Below are 19027 nucleotides of genomic sequence, written 5' to 3'. Positions count from 1 at the left end.
TTTTTTTAGATATTTTTTTATTTTTTTGTAATTTAGTAAAATTAATTTTGTTGGAAACTTCTCTTACAAAATCTTCGGATAACTCTTAACATGATATACATTCCCATTCAAAATCATCATCTAGTTTCTTAAAGTATTCAATAACATATGGTTTAACATTAGGTTTATTAAAGCACTCAATTAATTATGAATAATTAAGAATGTTTATTAATTTTTTTATTAGCGCCTCCATTTATTAGGGAAAAATATATTTTTTGTGAACAAACTTATTATTAATTAATTTAATTACAAAAAATTTAAAAAAATACGCTTTATTGCCTGACTAAATGGATTATTATAAAATATGCAAAAAGAAAACTAAATCTACTGGAGAACCAGAATTCGGAAAAAGTTCTCATGAGCGAAGCGAATTTATTATAAAATATAGACGATGGAGAAGAATATCAATTTGCAGAAATTGCCGATCAGTGAAAAATAATATTTCTAAATCACCTGAAGATATTTTAACAATTGAATTACCACCATTCAACGGTCAGCTCAGAACTGGCACGGACCGGGGGAATCCGACTGTCTAATTAAATGTGATTTCTGCCCAGTGCTCTAAATGTCAACGTGAAGAAATTCAAGCAAGCGAGGGTAAACGGCGGGAGTAACTATGACTCTCTTATTCGGGCCTTCCCGGGTAAGGGAGCTTAGAAGCACCTACGTCCACCTCTTCGTGGTCCCGCCAGGCAATGGGGTCCGCACTGATGGATGCCGGCATCCCTCCTAATCCTGTTCATTTCGCCGGCCACGCTGAGGGTATTGTTGACTTGAGGGCGAGGGAGCGGCGCCCTGAAATTATGGACGACCGTGATGAACTCCCCCTCAGCCGAATGGAGCGGATTAGCGACCCGTCTGCCGGACGGTCCTGCCAATAGGTCCCTGAGCTGGGTGAGAGCGGCAACATGGGAGAACCGTTGGCGGGAGTTGACGTCCTCAGTAGTGGTATCGGCGTGTAGGGAAAGGGAGGGCCGCTTGCTCAAGTCGGGGTCGGCACTAGCTAACGGACGAGGTTACGGGCGGCGTGTTGGGTTTGCACCCCTTCACGACCATATGCCCACATTTTAATTGCAGGCCCAGTAACGAGACGAAATCCTATGTTCAACCCTGGCCCACAGGCCGGGGCCCCTGCTAGCGAGGGGGCGGCGAGAGTCGGAGGAGAGCCGCCCAGTTTCCAGTGTCCGCATTGTGATAGAGTGCTGACAACCGCCAGTGGACGTGGATTGCATGTCAAGAAAGCACACCCGGCGGAAGCAACAACGCTATTAACATCGAACGGGTTCATGCCCAGTGGTCATTGAAGGAGACTCGTTTGATGGCGAGGCTTGAAGCTGATGCCATCAGGCGAGGGGGTGAGTGATTCATTAACCAGTATCTGGTTTCGCTGGTGCCCCGAAGGACCCTGGGCGCTGTCAAAGGGAAGCGGCGTACGCCCGATTACTGGAGACTCGTTCAGGAAATCCTGAGGGAGCCGGCAATGAATTTGCTAGCCCCGTCACCCGAAGGAGGAGGAGCGCCGAATCCTGACGGTGGCGAACCTTCGCGGCGGGACGATGAGGAAACTACTGACCTTCCTCTGAACTATACCGGGGAGATTCGGTCTGCTCTGGAAGATCTTGTCGGAGGGGTCGACTGGACGCAGACCGGGAAGGAAGGTGCCCGATTTTGTGACATCGCATGTCGGGCGCTTGGCGGGGAGAACGTTTCGGCAGCCATACTGGCCTGGCTCCGGGATGTTCTCCCCGCAAAGCGGGGAAATCCTCGTCCTCCCGCACGCGACCTAGATGGGACGCGGTCGGTTACTAACAAAGCGAAGCGACGAGCGCAGTATGCCCGGGCACAGGAACTGTTTCGGCGGGATCCCAAAGCCTTTGCCGCTAGAATCTTCAGTGGGAATAGCCAGCACGCCTCACGTCCTAAAGGCAGCCCCGAGTTCGTTCGGTTTTGGAGACGAATCTTTGAAGGTGAGTCTCTCGAACGGGGCGAGCACATCGGGATGGCTGCAGGCGCCCAAGAAGAGGAAGGGCGTCGGGGGTTATGCCGCCGGGGCACCGCCTCGGGTCCCGACGGCATAGCGGTGGTGGATTGGAACAATGTTCCACCTGCCATCGCAGCTTTGCTCTTTAACATCTTTATGTGGATCGGCCACGTGCCAGATCCCTTTTGAAGACTGCTAACATCCGCGGACTATCGTCCCATTTCCATCGGTTCGGTAGTTGTCAGGCACTTTCATCGTCTCTTGGCTTCCCGCTTGGTGGCCATTCCCGACTTGCTCTCAAACTTCCAAAGAGCCTTCCTCAGCGGAGTTGACGGGATCGCAGAAAATCTGTCGGTCCTCGATACGATTCTGACGGAGGCTCGGCGGAAGTGCAGGTCTCTGCACCTCGCCTCGCTAGACGTGTCGAAAGCGTGCGACACTGTTTCGCATATGGCGATTGTCGAGGCTTGTGAGGGGGCCGGACTGCCTCAACCTTTTGTCGAGTACGTCCGGTCATATGGGAGTGCGACCACTTTGTTGGAACTCGGGAGGCGATCGGTTAAAATCAACGTGAACAGAGGCGTCAGGCAGGGCGATCCACTGTCGCCGCTACTCTTCAATCTGGTCTTAGACCGTGCATTGAAGAGGTTATTAACCGATGTTGGTTTCAGGTTGGGAACATCGTGCGTAACAGCACTTGCGTTTGCTGACGACGTGATCCTCTGCGGCATCACTTCTTGGGGACTACAGAGAAATCTGGAAATCTTCAAGGAGGAGTTCCGAAGAAGCGGACTTTCCTTAAACCCTGGGAAAAGTAAGTGCGTTTCCCTTGTTGCTTCTGGAAGGGGAAAGAAGGTTAAGCTAGTGATGACCCCGACGTTCAGAGCGTCGGGTAGTTGGCTTAACCAGGTCGATGGGACCACCTTCTGCAAGTACTTGGGATTACAGTTTAGGGGTTGTGGGATGGCCGGTTGCGGTTCGGACGATGTAGCTGAGTGCTTGGAGCGGCTCACTCATGCACCGTTGAAGCCTCAGCAGCGGATGCACTTGGTACGGGTCTTCCTTTTGCCCAGATTTTATCACGTCTGGACATTTGGAAGACTCAATGCGGGCATCCTGCGTCGTCTGGACATTCGTGTTCGGAATGCCACCCGGACATGGCTGCGCCTTCCCCCCGATGTACCGGTGGGATACTTCCACGCGCCGACTAACGGGGGGACTCGGTATTCCGCAATTGTCGCGCTTCATTCCGCTGTTGCGTCTCAAGAGGTTTGAGCGTTTGGCTCATTCCTCTGTCGAAAGCGTTCGGGAATGCGCGAGGACCGACACGGCCGTGGCGAAGGTCCGGTGGTGTCGGGAGCGGTTAGCGGACGTCGTAGATCGGGTCGCGGATGGAACGCATGAGCGCGGATGGAACGCGTGAGCTCTACCGGTCAATGGATGGGAGGGCACTTAGGGAGTCTGTGAGAGAGACTCCGAGTACACAGTGGCTCCGCTACTGTACCCGTGCCATACGAGTACCAGCCAGAGACTGGCTCAATTACATCTCCGTTCATATAAATGCATTACAATCGCGTGTTCGAACATCACGTGGCAGACGTGATGGCGTGGATGTGACTTGTAGGGGCGGATGACAGCTGAAACCCCTGCTCACTGCATCCAGGTTTGTCACCGAACCCACGGCGGGCGGGTGTTGCGACACGATGCCATCGCGAAGGCGCTGTCAGTACATCTTGCGCAGCGGGGTTGGAGTGTTAGGAGAGAAGTCTCCTATCAGATGGTTGTTGGGGTCCGACGACCCAACATTGTCGCTTCACGGGGGCGCGAAATCGCCGTCGTGGACGTGCAAGTTGTCGCACCTAACCCTTCTCTGGACAGCGCACACCGCAAAAAGGTCGCCAAGTATCGTGACGAGGCTCAGCTCGCCACGTGCTTGGTGCGAGGAGCTTCGGTACAACCAAGGAGAGCGGAAGAAGAAACGCAAGTGCGATTTGCCAGCGCAAACATCTCATTCTGGTCTTCCGAGTCCGCGCGGTCCCTGCGTGAGTTGGGGTTGACGGATCGGGAGCTGGCACAATACAGCACCTACGCATTGCGCGGCTCTTGGATGAACTGGGTAAGGTTTGGTGCGTCTACGTCCTTTCGGATGGGGCGTGGGCGCCCGTAAAATCTCCGAAGATGATCGTCAAACCATTTGGTTTCTACATCCGTCCGTTCCTTTATCGTTTCTAATTTTTGCCGTCAAGTCTGTTGCAGGTTCGTCGGATGGAGAAACGAGAAGGATCCGTTGGCAGATCCCAGTCCATATCCTTTTCCATGTCATCTCATTTGCCCCGTCAATCCTGGCTGATATGATGATACTGGGTCTCACTCCCGAGCGCTAGATTCATTTCAATCTAGTTTAAACGCAATGAAGGAGGTGTCCAACCAGATCTGATAGCCAAATGCCTCGTCATTTAAATCGTGACGCGCATGAATGGATTAACGAGATTCCCACTCTCCCTACCTACTATCTAGCGAAACCACTGCGAACGGGCTTAGAAAAATTAGCGGGGAAAGAAGACCCTGTTAAGCTTGACTCTAGTCACTGTAAGTAAACATGAGAGGTGTAGTATATATAAGTGGGAGATGGCAACATCGCCAGTGCCGTGCCTTGGCCTCCCGCGGAACCGTCTTGCTGCGAGGCTCCGGTTGTGCCCGCGAGGATGTCCGGATGTCCTCTTCGGCCGCCATTCAACGGTCAGCTCAGAACTGGCACGGAGCGGGGGAATCCGACTGTCTAATTAAAACAAAGCATTGCGGGAGTTGACGCAATGTGATTTCTGCCCAGTGCTCTGAATGTCAACGTGAAGAAATTCAAGCAAGCGCGGGTAAACGGCGGGAGTAACTATGACTCTATGGCGCTTGGCTGCAGCGCCTCCTTGCCTGCCCATTAAAGCCCCAACAAAAGATTAATATACTGCGGACCTACCTGCTCCCGCGTCTGTTCTACGGTCTCCAGAACGCGAAGATATCGGCTGCGAACCTCAAGTCCGTGGACAGGGTCACCCGACACTACGCCAAGAAGATTCTACATCTACATCTTCACACCCAGGATTCCTTAATCCATTCTCCCTTCAGGGAGGGGGGCCTTGGAGTTATTGAGCTGCGGATAACCATCCCTCATATATTCCGTTCCAGGATCCGCAAGCTGGGTGATGCGGCGGCGGGTGAACCCGTGATCGTGGCTGCCCTCTCGTCACAAACCGTTGTCCGGCTGCTGGGAAGGCTCGATGCCATGTGCGGGAACATCACACCGGGAGAGCATTACCACCGAGCTATCTCTGGGAGATGTTTCTCAGCCGGCCTACAGCAGTCGTCGGCTGATGGTGCCTCCAGACATTGGATTAGCCACCCACCCAAGGGATGGTCCGGGGGCGATTGGGTGCGGGCAGTACACCTCCGAACGGCGAACCTGCCCACTGTTGGTATCCCTTCTAACCCAGTGGAGCTGAGGAGGTGTAGGGGGGGCTGCGGCGCCGAAGAAACGGTATGCCATATCTTACAGGCGTGCCCTGTGGCCCATGACTCCCCCGTCCATCGCCACAGCACAGTGGCTACAAAGATCGCCGTCCAGTGTCGGAGGGATGGGAGAGAGGTTCTGGAGGAGCCCCACGTGCGACATTCGGATGGAACGCTCGCTATACAAGCCGGACCTCGTAGTTTCTCGCTCCCCCTCTGATGCCGTGGTTCGCGACGTTCAAACTCCTGGGAGGTTGGATCGAGTTCCACCCAGGTATGGCATCGCAAGAGACAAATCTATGACAATACCAAGTTTCTGGAGGCCGCCGGGGTGACCCGGGGTGGCGTTCGAGTTCCTGCCCCTGATAGTTGGCGCCAGGGGCGTGTGGCGGGCCTGTAATCAGCCAACATCCCGCGCCTTGGGAATCCACGCCGGCCTGAGGAGGGCGTGTGTGGCCTCTGTTCTGAAATGGGGGTGCTCCGCCCACCGAACATTCATGAGGCGGGTGTGGAAGGATAGGGCCACCGTACGCTTCCGAATGGGGGATCTACACCAACACCAACATTGACCTGGCAACATGCAGTAGCTGTTGCTGCACCTTCCCACCCATCTGGAGAAGATGTCTCGCATCATATTACCTCATATTATCATATTATCTTTTATTATTTTATTGTATATTCATGTGTATAACCTTATATTGTTCGAATCACTACTTACATTGTAAGTTATATAACTGCAGAACCCTGGTGTCATTAAAATAAGGCATTGGTGCACGTTTTATAAAATATGATATACAGGGTGTATTTTAAAAATATGCCCTAAATTTTACCTATGAGGTTGTGGGACAATGTAGAAGACTAAAAACAGTTAAAAAAAAATTTACCTCAAAAATTAAATGTCAATTTATTTTTTGACATAGAATTTTTAAAATATTTTTTCCGAGTTCTACATGAAGCTAGTAGCTCGCGGTTAAAGTTTGGCAGGACACTTAGCTAACACCCTGTACATGACCGTATCCTAATTAAAGACATTGCTTCACATTTCTTTATGTTTAGGTTCAACATATTCCCATTACACCAGTCACAAAGAGCATCTAAATTTAATTGTAAGGATAGACAGGCATCAATGCATTTGACAACCTTCATTAACTCAAGTAGTCGGCATACATCAAGACTTCCGAGGATATGTATTTAAATAAATCACATACAAATATTAAAAACAAAATAGGACCCAAGTTAGACTTCTTCTGAACTTAATGTTCCTAAATCTAATTGACCTATATTGGTCAGTTCTTTTTCGGATATTTCGTCGTTGATTGTTTAAAATATTATGAAGAATCACATCTATTAAATAAAAATAAATAATAATAATAATAAAATGATGGTATGAGATAACGTCTTCAGGAATGTATAGACAATAGGGGATACTACACTCATTATTAAATATCTAGTTTGTTATTAAAAATAAAATTGTTTTAAAATCCGCTTTTGGTGCTTTTATTTTCGATTATAAAAAAACAAGTAGTGTAAGATACAAATAAATATGCTCCATTAAAAATTAAATGGCACAGTTGTTAGCTATTTCTGTTATGTACGTTTTTGTTATTGATATTAATCAATTTAAAAACCTGTTGAATTAAGTGGGTAAAATTAAAATTACAATAAACGTGCTAACTTTGATGTTACTAGGATGCCAGACCTTTTGATCGATCTCTTTATTATGTCAAAAAGGCGGTTGTCACGAAATATTATAAGCGACTGCCAAGAAATTTCAAACTGCCGCAAAAACAATGAAATCTTTTGAATAACACAAGATTACAACAATTCATAAGGTACCTATCAGACACTATCTTAACCAAACATTTCTATTTCCCCCATGTCAAAAGTCAGCTCTATGCATATGGCATTACCGGTTGTATTTTCTAGGTAAAATGTTTGTGGTTTTTTACATGCATTTTTACAACAAATTAAAATGGGTAAAAAAAAATCTGAATAAAATCATGAAATAATAGTCGGGTATATACTCGTAAACGTAATCAGAGCTTACGTTTCTTTTACCGTTTCAACAAGTTCTAGCGTATTAACGCTGTCAAGTGCTGTAAACGGAGAGTCCTGCTTCCATACCATCGACGGTTTTATGACAGTTATAAATTTTGGTATTCGCTGAGTGCGCGATGACAGCGCCAACTGGCGGTGACAATTAGGGCGGAATTAGACTTTGTGGATAGAACGAGAAGTAAGAATACAAACGAATAATTTCAATAAATTATTGATATTTTAGATGATTAATTATAACTATAATGTGATTTGGAAATAAATCAGTGCTTTAAATGCTTGGTTAGTGATTTTATGTTAAAAGAGTACCTAAGTAAGCTTTCATAAATCTGGTGTTGTTTAGATTTTTTTTTAATAAATTATTAATAAACTGATCCCTTATGTTTATGTCTGTTCTACGTGTTTATTAAACATGTTGTTTCTTTCTATTTTCAGTAAAAAATAAGCTTATTAATTATTAAAACAGGCATTCGTTTCATTACCAAGTTTGTTCAAAGTTTACTCGACCAGGTTGAGATTCATTGGCAAAAAGATTGCCGTGAATGTCTTAATTTTTTTTTTTTGAACTTTTAGAGAAGATTTCGAATTATATCGGGTGTGTCAAAAAGGATGGACAGGTGTTTCAGTAGCATAGCATATCATAACAATGAGCCCGATTTTATACCAAAAACTGTTATGCAGTTCAGTTAAAAAAAATCTCAGAAAGTGAAAATGAAAACGGCAGCAACGCAATTGACAACTAAAAACTATGTAGTTGTCATGGTTACATTTTTTTTTCTCTCAGTCGTTGGTGAATCAAGACGCCTAATACAATAACATTCACTGGGAAATAAAAATTTTCTTAACGTAAATTTGGTTTTAAGTATTTGTCAATTAATTGTCTACTTGACAGTAACTATCAAAAATTTTTCTACCAATTTACACTAACTTTTTCAATGCCTCATTTCAGCGAAATAGATAAAGGTAGAATAGTCTCCCACTTAGAAAATGGTAGGACAGTTATTGTGAGTGTAGCGACAGCATTTCATTTTATTAAAAAAGAAACTTGAAGGAAGCATACTTTTCGTGTTATTTATTAAAAAACACAGGTTTCATTGAATGACAATCACAGTTCCTCCGCCCTAAATGCGCTTCTTCGACACCTCGTGCGCTGCGATCGAATTCGTTTCCCCCACCATGTACTTCGCACCTGCGAATACCGATTATAGTGAATGTCTGCTTTTATCTAAGCCTTATTTGTTTATTAACTGTTTTATCCCATGTAATGATAATTCCTGTCTACCTACCTAACGTTCGAAAATTGATTAAGAAACGCAACAGAAATAGTGAATAATTGTGCCATGTAATTTTTAATTAAACATACTTTTTTGTATCTTACATTACTTGTTTTCTTATTAGCGAAAAGAAAAGCACCAAAAGCGGATTTTAAAACATAATTTTATTCAATAAAGCAAACTACACTGAACTGAGCTGAAATTACTACAAGAAACAATTTCTAAATGTAGGTAACTAGTCAGTATATTTGAAGATATGGGGGCTCAAAAGGTGCAGCTCTGATCTCGTTTATTTTAAATTTTAAAAGAGATTTTGACTATTTGTCTTTTACTAGCCAGTGGGATAATAATTCTGAACGATTGTGATCAGGTTTGCAGTTTTCTTCATTATTTTCAAGTAGTAATTTTATGTCCGTTTTACCTCAAATAAAAATTTAACGTATGGCAACATGGCTTTGATTTTTGTCTCTCATTTCCATGGATACAACATAAATGAAATATTTCCAGTCTATTGGGATACATAGAATGTTTTTAAATGTTATTATTATTATTCTTATTTGGACAAGTTGACCAACAGCATGTCCCAATTACAGGTCAACCAAGTAAAAGACAAAGGTAAAAACAAAAAAAAAAAGAAACAAAACTATCAAACCACCAAACAGTCATTATTCATTAAGAATCAACAGAACTATTCCAATCCATACCAAGCAACTAGCATCCTATTGCTGGTCTCTCATGAGAGGGTTGAAATAGCACCTCTTAATAGCATCGATGCCACAACAAAATATGTCAACCATACCCTCAATGTTCTGATAATTATCAGATCGTCACCCGGACGACCGGCGACGAGAGTCCAGTATTTGTACGTCTGGTCGGAAGAAAGAAAGTGTTTTTCGTGCGACAAGCTGGATGATTTACCTTAAAAGTAACTTGCGACAACAAATCTAAACAGTCAACAAGGCCTTGGATCAATTTGAACAGGAAAACCACTGAGTGGTCAGCACGTCTCGGCAGTAGTGATGACATTCCGAGTTGTCCCAAAAGAAGATCATTAGGATAGCCTCTGGGTGGGTAACTACCAGTTAACATATGTACCCCGTTCTTCAAGAATCTGCGCTGAACGCGCTCTAGAGAGGATATGTGAATACTGTACATAGGTGACCAAACTATAGAAGCGTACTCCAAGCGACATCGAACGTAGGTGAAGTAGAGCAGCTTTAACGTGTCAACATCCACTAAATGTTGCCACATTTAGTGTAGCGAATAGGTCCATTTCTTCATTTTCTTCTAGGAAAAAGGATTTTTTTTAACATTTTCACCTGATATTTTAATAACAACGTACTGCTAAGCTGTTCCGCGAATTTTCGAAAATCGAGTTTTTTAGAATACAGAATACAGATAATTTTAACAAGCCCACCATTATTTGTCGCATTTGCTAAGGCGCTAACGGAAGTCCCCTGTTCAGCCAGGCAAGATTTTACAGCAGCCAGCAGCGCTACCTATCGGCGATGCTAGTCTCACTCATGTTATAATGCTTGCGGCATATTCAACTACGTCACCAACGCCTACTGGGATGAGACCGGACCACGTAAATTGCGGACCAAAACCCAAAACCTTCTAAGAAAGTATCGGTGGGATGGTAGGGGATGAAGATGGGGTGTACTGAAGACATTATTTTACTTATTAGTTATCTGCATCCACTCTTGTTATTATCGTGCCGACATCAACATGAGTTGCCAAAAAGTTACAAGTGAAGAGGAAAAACCTTGATTATTGTAAATGGTTTTACATTTTGTCGTAAAAAAGTGGTGAAACTTTTTGGACCCGTAGCAAGAAAATGTGCAATGTTAAAATTTTCACAGTTGGTGAAGAATATATAATTTCCCGACGAAATGAAATATATAACCATCAAGACAATCAAGCAAAATTAAATACTCAAATAATAAATGCTAGTGTTAAGCGAAAAGCTATGGATGATATTTCTGAACGGCCTTCAAAATTGATACACAGTGTTTTAAATGAAAACGGTAAGGTTTCAACAATTTTACTCAGGATAAATATTTACAATAGCACTTTTTAGCAAGATACAAGCAATATCAGAAGAAATATTTATAATAAACGTAGGCAACTGCATCCAAAATTACCATCAAATGTCCAAGAAGTGTTTGATATTTTAGAGAGCATTAGCTTACAAACAATTAAAAATGAAAACTTTTTGTTGATTTCTGACAAAGAAAGAAAACTTGTTTGTATTTGCTACACAAAGTAATTTAACCCATCTTTGCGAAAGTCACAAAATTTACTTGGATGGAACTTTTAATTACTGTACAAAGTTTTTTTTTGCAACTTTTTACCATTCATAATATTAAAAATGGGCACTACATACCCTTGGCCTTTTGTTTACTACCCGATAAATGTACACAAACTTATAGAGATTTATTGTTGTTAATTATGACAGAATGCAGTAAATTAAATTTAACGTTCTGTCCAAAACACGTGGTCGCTGATTTTGAAAAGGCAATTTACAATGCAGTTTCCGCTGTGTGGCCTCAATCCCAAATAGTAGGCTGTAGGTTCCATTTACGGCAAGCTTGGTGGCGAAAAATACAAGCTTTAGGACTATCCAAGGAATAAATCCAACTGGTAAATGGTTTTGTTCTGGATCTATCTACGATGCAGCCCACAAACGAAAGTTGCATCAGGATAGCAGATTATTTCGTTGACGCTTTTATTAGCGAAAATGCTGTTTTTTCACCATCGATATGGGCTGCTGCTACTGCATCGAGTTAATGACTAACGCTTGTGAAAGCTTCGATTCAAATTCAACTCTAATTTTTACAACGTACATCCTTCGTTGTTTCAGTTTTTAGAAGTGTTGAAAAACACGCAAACTGATGTTTATATTAAGTTAAACAGTGCTAATTTCCCTAAGAAACTGCGAAATAATATAATACGCCGACATGATTTACTTACCTAAAAACTTGTACAATATCGTGATAGAAGAATTAGCAGATTTGAATTTGTTAAATTAATGGCATATTTAAACATAGTTTAGGTTGCATGTATTGTATATAGTAATAGTAGCATTAACCAGTTTAATAAAAGTTAAAATTAGAATTGACATGTTTTCTTTGTTTTTTATAGAGTTCCAAGTTTATATTTTTTCAAAAAACTGAGTCAATTTAGGTACAGGTACCCTCGCCCGAAACCCCCGCCGCCGTCGTAGCTAATCCTTCCAGGTATCGGTCCGCAATTTACATGTGGGATAAGAATCCGGAGGCACTCGAACTGCGCACAGATTAGGAACAGGTAGTCAGGTTATCAGAAGGGTTGCTTAATCTTCAACTGAACTGCGCTCAGTACTTATGCAGGTACTTTTTTTGTTTGTTTCGTTCGACGTTGCCTCCTGTGGATTTTGCCACAGGATAGCGACAAACAGACGCCAAATGTTGGGATTTTCCCAGTTCTTTGAGGGCCCACCAACGTATCGAAAGTAGGTACTTGTCGGCGGCATCATAATTCATAAACCAAATTGGACAGGCCGCTCTAACAACATTATGAATTTCCAAAAACTATCTATTTCAAATAGTTGTCCATTGAGCAGATAGGAGAACCGAGAAGGGTGATGGCCAATAACAATTTTCAAAAAACTGTTTAGTGGGGGCTGGAAGGAGTGGTAAGAAGGTGAGAAAAAATTATAAATAAGTGAGGTATAAGTAACAAATACAGGGTGTCCCAGAACTCGCGGATCAAATTTACAGTGCGTCTTCCTTGGTGACAACTGAAAGCAATAGCGTTTTAAAAAAAGGACAGGGTATAATCGATTTTTTATAATGAATAATTAAAGTTGACCAATCAGAAGGACGCTGTTAATTTGAATTTCACGTAAATTTAACCAAAGGTTTGAATTGCCTAGCAACATAATTCTAGTAAGAATGGTATGGAATTTCAAGTAACTGTTTGAGCAACTGTGAAGATTTTGACAACGTCAAGTTATAATTTGATTCGAAATTGTCAAACTTCGTATTGAAATCATGTATACAGCTGCAGAGTATGCCGAAATGCTCATAATTTATTGAGATTGCCGGCGCAATGCACGTGAGGATGCAAGGGAATATGCAATACGTTTTCCACGACGTTTGCCATATCCAAATTATAACGTATTTCTACGGTTGGTGTACCGTGCTCGAGACACTGGATCCTTGGTGCCTACCTGACAAGAAATTGGTGGTCCCCCGCGAGAAGTTAGAACGCCAGAGACTGAAGATGCTGTTCTTCAGTCATTTGATGACGACGGTAGAAGAAGTATATTTGAAGAACTATATTTACCGCGAACCTATCAATATTTTAGAAGAACTAAATGATCAAATTCACGAAACACTGGCTACTGTTATTCCTAATGTGCTTAGACTGGCAAGGGAAAATTTAATAAAACGAGCTCGCCTATTCTTTCAGATGAAAGGTGGTCATTTTGAACACTTGTTATAAATTATTCTTTTTATTTTGCAAGTTTCTTATTTCATTTGTTGCATTCTACATCGTTTAGTTATAAAATTTGATCTTAAATTTTTACTAATAATGATGCTAAAATAAACAGGTTAGTTCAATCCAGTTTTGTCTTCTTTCTTTCAGAACTGCCACTATGCTTGATCTGTTGTTCAAAACCTACGTGAAACTCCAGCTTTTTGTGCAATGTCAAGAATGTTCCTAAAAGTCTTTTCTTTCATTTCGACGATGACGAGTCCCGCTCGTGTAGCTGCGCTAATACGTTGCAGATGCAGAGTGTATACACAGGAGTCAGGATAAATTTCTTGTGATTCCGATGCACTTCACAGGCTCTGCATATTTCACTTTTTACTAAGATTTTTAAGGTAGTAATATGTATTACTCACTTGACGCTACGTCGCCATTTTACCTTCCATCAACAAAGATTCAATTCATCAATTTCCCATACCCCTCAAGGTTACAATTGCTCTGGAAATTTTCACTCATAACAAACCATATTTCGTTCATTGCCGGAAGAAGAAACTTCTTGCGTTCTCTGATTTAGATTCTATACATTTGTTCACCTGCCTTTGGCGAAATTATCCCATTTTTGGTTATTTCAAAAGTAGCTGTCACTTTTGACGTCTGTTTCGACAAGTTGACCAGATAAATATTGAAAATAATTTTATTATTCATCGAATTATACGTTGCTTGGCAATTGAGGGAAGGTACTCAATTTTCTCGTAAAGGGAAAATTAGATCGAGCTCTATTGGTCAATTTGATTAATTAATAACTAAAAAGCTGTTGCACCCTGAATATTTTTCTAAACGTTTTTTACCTTCATTACCATCAAGGAATATACAGTTTCAATTTGATCTGCGAGTTCTGGGACACCTGTATAAGTTATTTGTGAATTTTAGTTTTACTAAAAGAGTAAATATGGAAAATTTTGATACTATGTTAAGTCAACGTGGACAGTTGTTGTTACTTTTTGAAAAATACAAGTTTAGAAAATACAGAGTTTTAAAAACAAGTGAAGAAACAGTGTGGCGGTGTACAAACAAAAATTGCATAGCAACAGTTTACACTCTAAATTCAGTTTTTTCGAGAAAAGAAGGTACTCACAATCACAATTTGGAAGAAGAATTATTATTGATAAGACAAAAAGTCAGTAACTCCTTAAAGAGACAAGCCCAAGAAGACATTTCTGCCAAACCAGCGAAATTAATTCGGAAAGAATTAAATAATCAAAGAGACGCATTAGAAACTATATCTGTCACCGATTTTCGATACATAAGAAACAATATTAATCGTGCACGATTACAATTAGTGCCAAAATTGCCAAGATCGGCTGAAGAGGTACAAATATTTTTAAATACCGCGAACTTAAAAACAAGTAAGGAAGAACCGTTCTTGTTGTGTAACAATCTATCAGAAAATATCGTTGTGTTTTCTTGTAAAAGCAATATCGAATTTATGTGCCAACAAGACACTCTTTACATGGACGGCACATTCGAATTTTGCACAAAATTCTTTGGGCAACTTTTTACCATACATGCATTGTGCAATGAGGTTTATGTGCCGGTAGTATTTTGTTTATTGAAAAATAAATCAAAAAGTACATATTTAAGACTATTTAATATATTAAAAGAAAAATGTGATTTGATGCATTGTATTCTAAACCCGAAGACTATTGTAATTGATTTCGAAATGGCAGTTCATTTACGCGTCGAAGAAGTTTGGCAAGGAGTTCAAATTATTGGATGCCGATTCCATCTTGCACAATCATGGTACGTATTATTTCATATTTCTTTTTTATTTGTTAAGCAAATAATACATAACTTAAAATGATTTTTTATTACAGGTGGCGTAAAATACAGCAACTGGGACTAGCTTCAGAATATAAAAACGAGCAGTCTCCTATTGGAACCTGGTTGAAACATTTATTCGGCCTGACATTTCTTCCACCGGCGCCGGCGGAAGTGGGAGATTGTTTCGCGGAAGATTTCATGTGCGAAAAACCAGAAAATTCGAAACTTGACCAGTTTGCTGATTATTTGGTTGACAATTACATCGACAGTGAGTCTAAATTTCCCCCAGAGATATGGGCGGAAAACAGTTGCAGCATTTTAAGGACGACAAACACATGCGAATCTTTCCATTCTAAATTTAAAAGAGAAAATTCAAACCCATATCCAAACATACATTCATTTTTAAAAGTATTGTTGGAAATGCAAACCGACACATATGTAAAACTTAATTCTATTAAGCGAAATGAAAAGAAATATATTCGACGGGAAATATTGTTAAAACAGAAGTTTATCCGATCAAAAATTATAGAGTTAGATAGGCATGAAATATCACGTTATAATTTTGTTAAATGTATTTCGTATAAATTTAGTAGTATTGCGAATTTGTAATAGGTAAATATATTACTTTTTATGTTATGTATTATAATATAAACATTTACATTTTGTAAAAATATTGAAATAAATAATTTGATTTGTGAGGGAAAAGGAATTTGAATCAATGGTTACTTCACCATCTCTCTAATCCTTTTGGATACTGAGCGCAGTTCAGGTGTTTGTAAAGGTCAGTCCAGGTAGAAAAAATTTCTTGAGCGCAGTTTGAGTGTCGGATTAAGGATCTAATGGATTTTGTGCGCAGTTCAGTTGCACCCAAGAATCCGTAGAGACGATACCTTCTTAGAGGGTCCTTTTGGTTCGCAATTTACATGCGCCCCATTAGACAATCATTTATAATGACCCCGTATTAGAACGATTTCACCAGGAGGAATGTATATTAATATATACTAGAGGTCGCCCAGCGGTCGAAATTCGACCGTTTTCATTAAATTTTTAAGTTTGAATGTTACTGAGGTTTTTGTTATCAAAGAGTATACCTCTATAATTATCGCATGTAAGTTTTTTGAATTTTGTTCTATTACGTCATCTGCGAGCGTTTACAAATACGTCATTATGCACTAATTTTCGAGTTATTTGAAAAATACGAACAATAAGAAAAATGAGGTAGTTTGACTATGCCATATTTAAAAAACAATAATGCGTTTTTGACATTTTCTTAAGTTCTTTATTGCTATACTGGCCATGTTTCGCCAAGGCTACACAGTTAATTTGCCAATCTTTTTCAAATTATACAAGGTGTTAGGGAATGGTCTCCCAAGAATTTCAGGCTGAGTTTGTGAGGGAAAATGTGGTCGAAAACCTTAACACCATTTTTTCCTAACATGAATGATTTTCTTAAAAATAAAAATTTTAAATAGTGCCCCACTGTTTAAGAGCTTTTGCACCATTTTATTGTTGTGATAATTAAATAAATAGTTAACATTTTGTAATGAAAGTCAATTGCTTAGCAATCAAAAACAACAATGCCTCATGTCAGATTTTATCGAGTACTTACTGTCACAATGACGTTTCGCTTTTAAATATTTCCCTTGGATAATAGATCATCAAAAATTACCAAGACTACATTTTTTATTGACAAAATCAATAATTATATTCGAAATATTTATCTAGATTCACCACAACCTTGAGGTTATTATTTGTGCAGTTTCATTTGTGATACCGATACCACATCTCGATCAACCTCTAAAGGGATTTGAAATCGAGCACTGACCCTAATAAGATTCGTTAATTTTTGTGTATCTTTATTTATTCGTATTTGTATTGTAAACATTCATAATAAAAGCTTAAAATATCCTCCGTTTGCCATTACATAAGCATACCTTCGGACAGCAGCATTGGCATTTCCGCTACATTCCCCATACACAAAATACATATCTACATACTCCTCGATAGAATATTCTGGCGTTGTAAACTATTGTAATCTTTGCAGGCGACGGATAAAAGATAGATCAAGTCAAAGTGTAGGCTGACAGTAGTAAATTTCAAATCGTTACCAAGCAATCATTTTTAAATCGAAACATCCAAGATTTTTTCGTGCACAAAGCAATATTTCAGCAGTCCTAAAACAACACGGAACAATTTTATTTTCAGAAAACGGTTCAATTTATCCAAAAGCGGTATAAAGGTTTTCGACCACATTTTCCTTGATAAACGCACCCTGAAATTCTTGGGAGACCATTCCCTAACACCCCGTATAAAATTGAAATAAAAAATGAATACAAAAAATGAAAAATGAAATAAAAAACACGTGTTTCATAATTTTTATACCTATATTTTTTATTGAAACAAAAAAACCGGGCGGTTAAAAAAATAAAATTTTGTCCATTGAACTTAAAATAAAATTTCATCGTTTGCTAAATGCCCTTGGCCGTTATATTCGGAAATATAAAATCTTAAACCATTGAATGATCGAACTCCACTTGCTGCGACGTACAATTGAAAACTGGCTGCTTCAATAAAATTGCCATTTTTTCGAATGTTTTTGAGACTTATTTATTGACTTCTTTGAAAATTAAATGGTAAAATAGTACCTGAATTTGTTAAATTTATACGTGGAATCAAAATTCTCTTATTGCGTTCGGTTCCAGTTAAAACTTCGCAATCAATAGTATTTCGATGCATAAACTTGATGCGTGTTCTTGTTCCATAGACTAATGCTTCCTTTGTATTTAAGTTTCTGATCTTACTAACTTATGTGGTAGCAAACCACTAATAGTCAAAGAATTTTGTATTTCACTCCGAAGAGTTTTTTTTTAATGAATAATCTCAATAAACTCCCTCTTGGAATGGATTTCACTCTGAGGGGGATTAAATCAATTATTAAATCATCCACTCCGCATTCGTTCCAAAAACGTAAACAATGACTGTTTTGATATTTGTAACACACAGGTGTCCCCGACAAAGAAGATATATGAGTCCATAACTCCTTTATTTATCGGAGGGTTTTAATTATTTATACACCAAATTAAATGGCTCTAAACAGGGAACAAAAATCCTTAATAAATTCACATATAGATCCAAGGACTTCAGGGCTAAACTGTTAAAAAAAAGTTTTTTCAAATGCGAACACATAATTTTTTTAACACTTCTGATAGAGATTTTTATTCTAAAAAGAACAGTGTACACTTACCTACCCAAAATACAAAAAAAAGTTAAAAAATGCTATCGTTGATGCTTAAACTGCGCTCTGTACGTGCAATCCCAAATGTTATTACATATTTGTCATTTGTTTTTCGAAATAACTTAATTTGGTTAATTTATTACTTTGTAACGCAATGAATTTTGATAGCTTCTCGCTTGGTGCTCGTCATTTGTTTCAAAATGTAGTGTTATTTTTTCAAAAAAATTTTCTTATATGCGGTTACACATGTCATACATTGTTGTTTTCAGAATAAAAATCTCTATCAGAATTACTAAAAAAAAAGTATGTGTCCGTATTTGAAAAAAATATTTTGACAGTTTAACCTTGAAGCACTTTGGGTTTTACGTGAGTTTAGTACGCCATTTTGAAGCTTATTCACAACCATTTAATTTGGTGTATAAATAATTAAAATCCTCCCATAAATAAAGGAGCTATGCATATGTCTCTTTTTTTGGGGACGCCCTGTATATTATACATACATTTTATCTTTCTGCACTCCTTCTCCACATAAACTTTAACTGTGCCAAATCTCACACTCCTCCGTGCGCGCAATTTGCTTAAAAAGGGGTACAAAGGTTTTCCTTCACGTATTAATATACAGATTATGTATTACTATTTATTTTG

General features: G+C 40.0%; 1 long non-coding RNA gene across 1 annotated transcript; it reads left to right on the top strand.

The window, feature by feature from the left end:
• The first annotated feature begins 570 nt into the window (after positions 1–570).
• On the top strand, positions 571–9298 carry LOC138139992 (uncharacterized). Its single transcript, XR_011162417.1, has 2 exons — positions 571–1394; positions 2692–9298. It is a non-coding gene; the product is annotated as an uncharacterized lncRNA (long non-coding RNA).
• The last annotated feature ends 9729 nt before the right edge of the window (positions 9299–19027 follow it).

This window comes from Tenebrio molitor, chromosome X, assembly GCF_963966145.1.
Source record: "Tenebrio molitor chromosome X, icTenMoli1.1, whole genome shotgun sequence".
In the NCBI taxonomy this organism is placed as follows: domain Eukaryota; kingdom Metazoa; phylum Arthropoda; class Insecta; order Coleoptera; family Tenebrionidae; genus Tenebrio; species Tenebrio molitor.
Note: the sequence above shows the minus strand (reverse complement) of the source record. Positions and strands in the feature narration are given on the sequence as shown.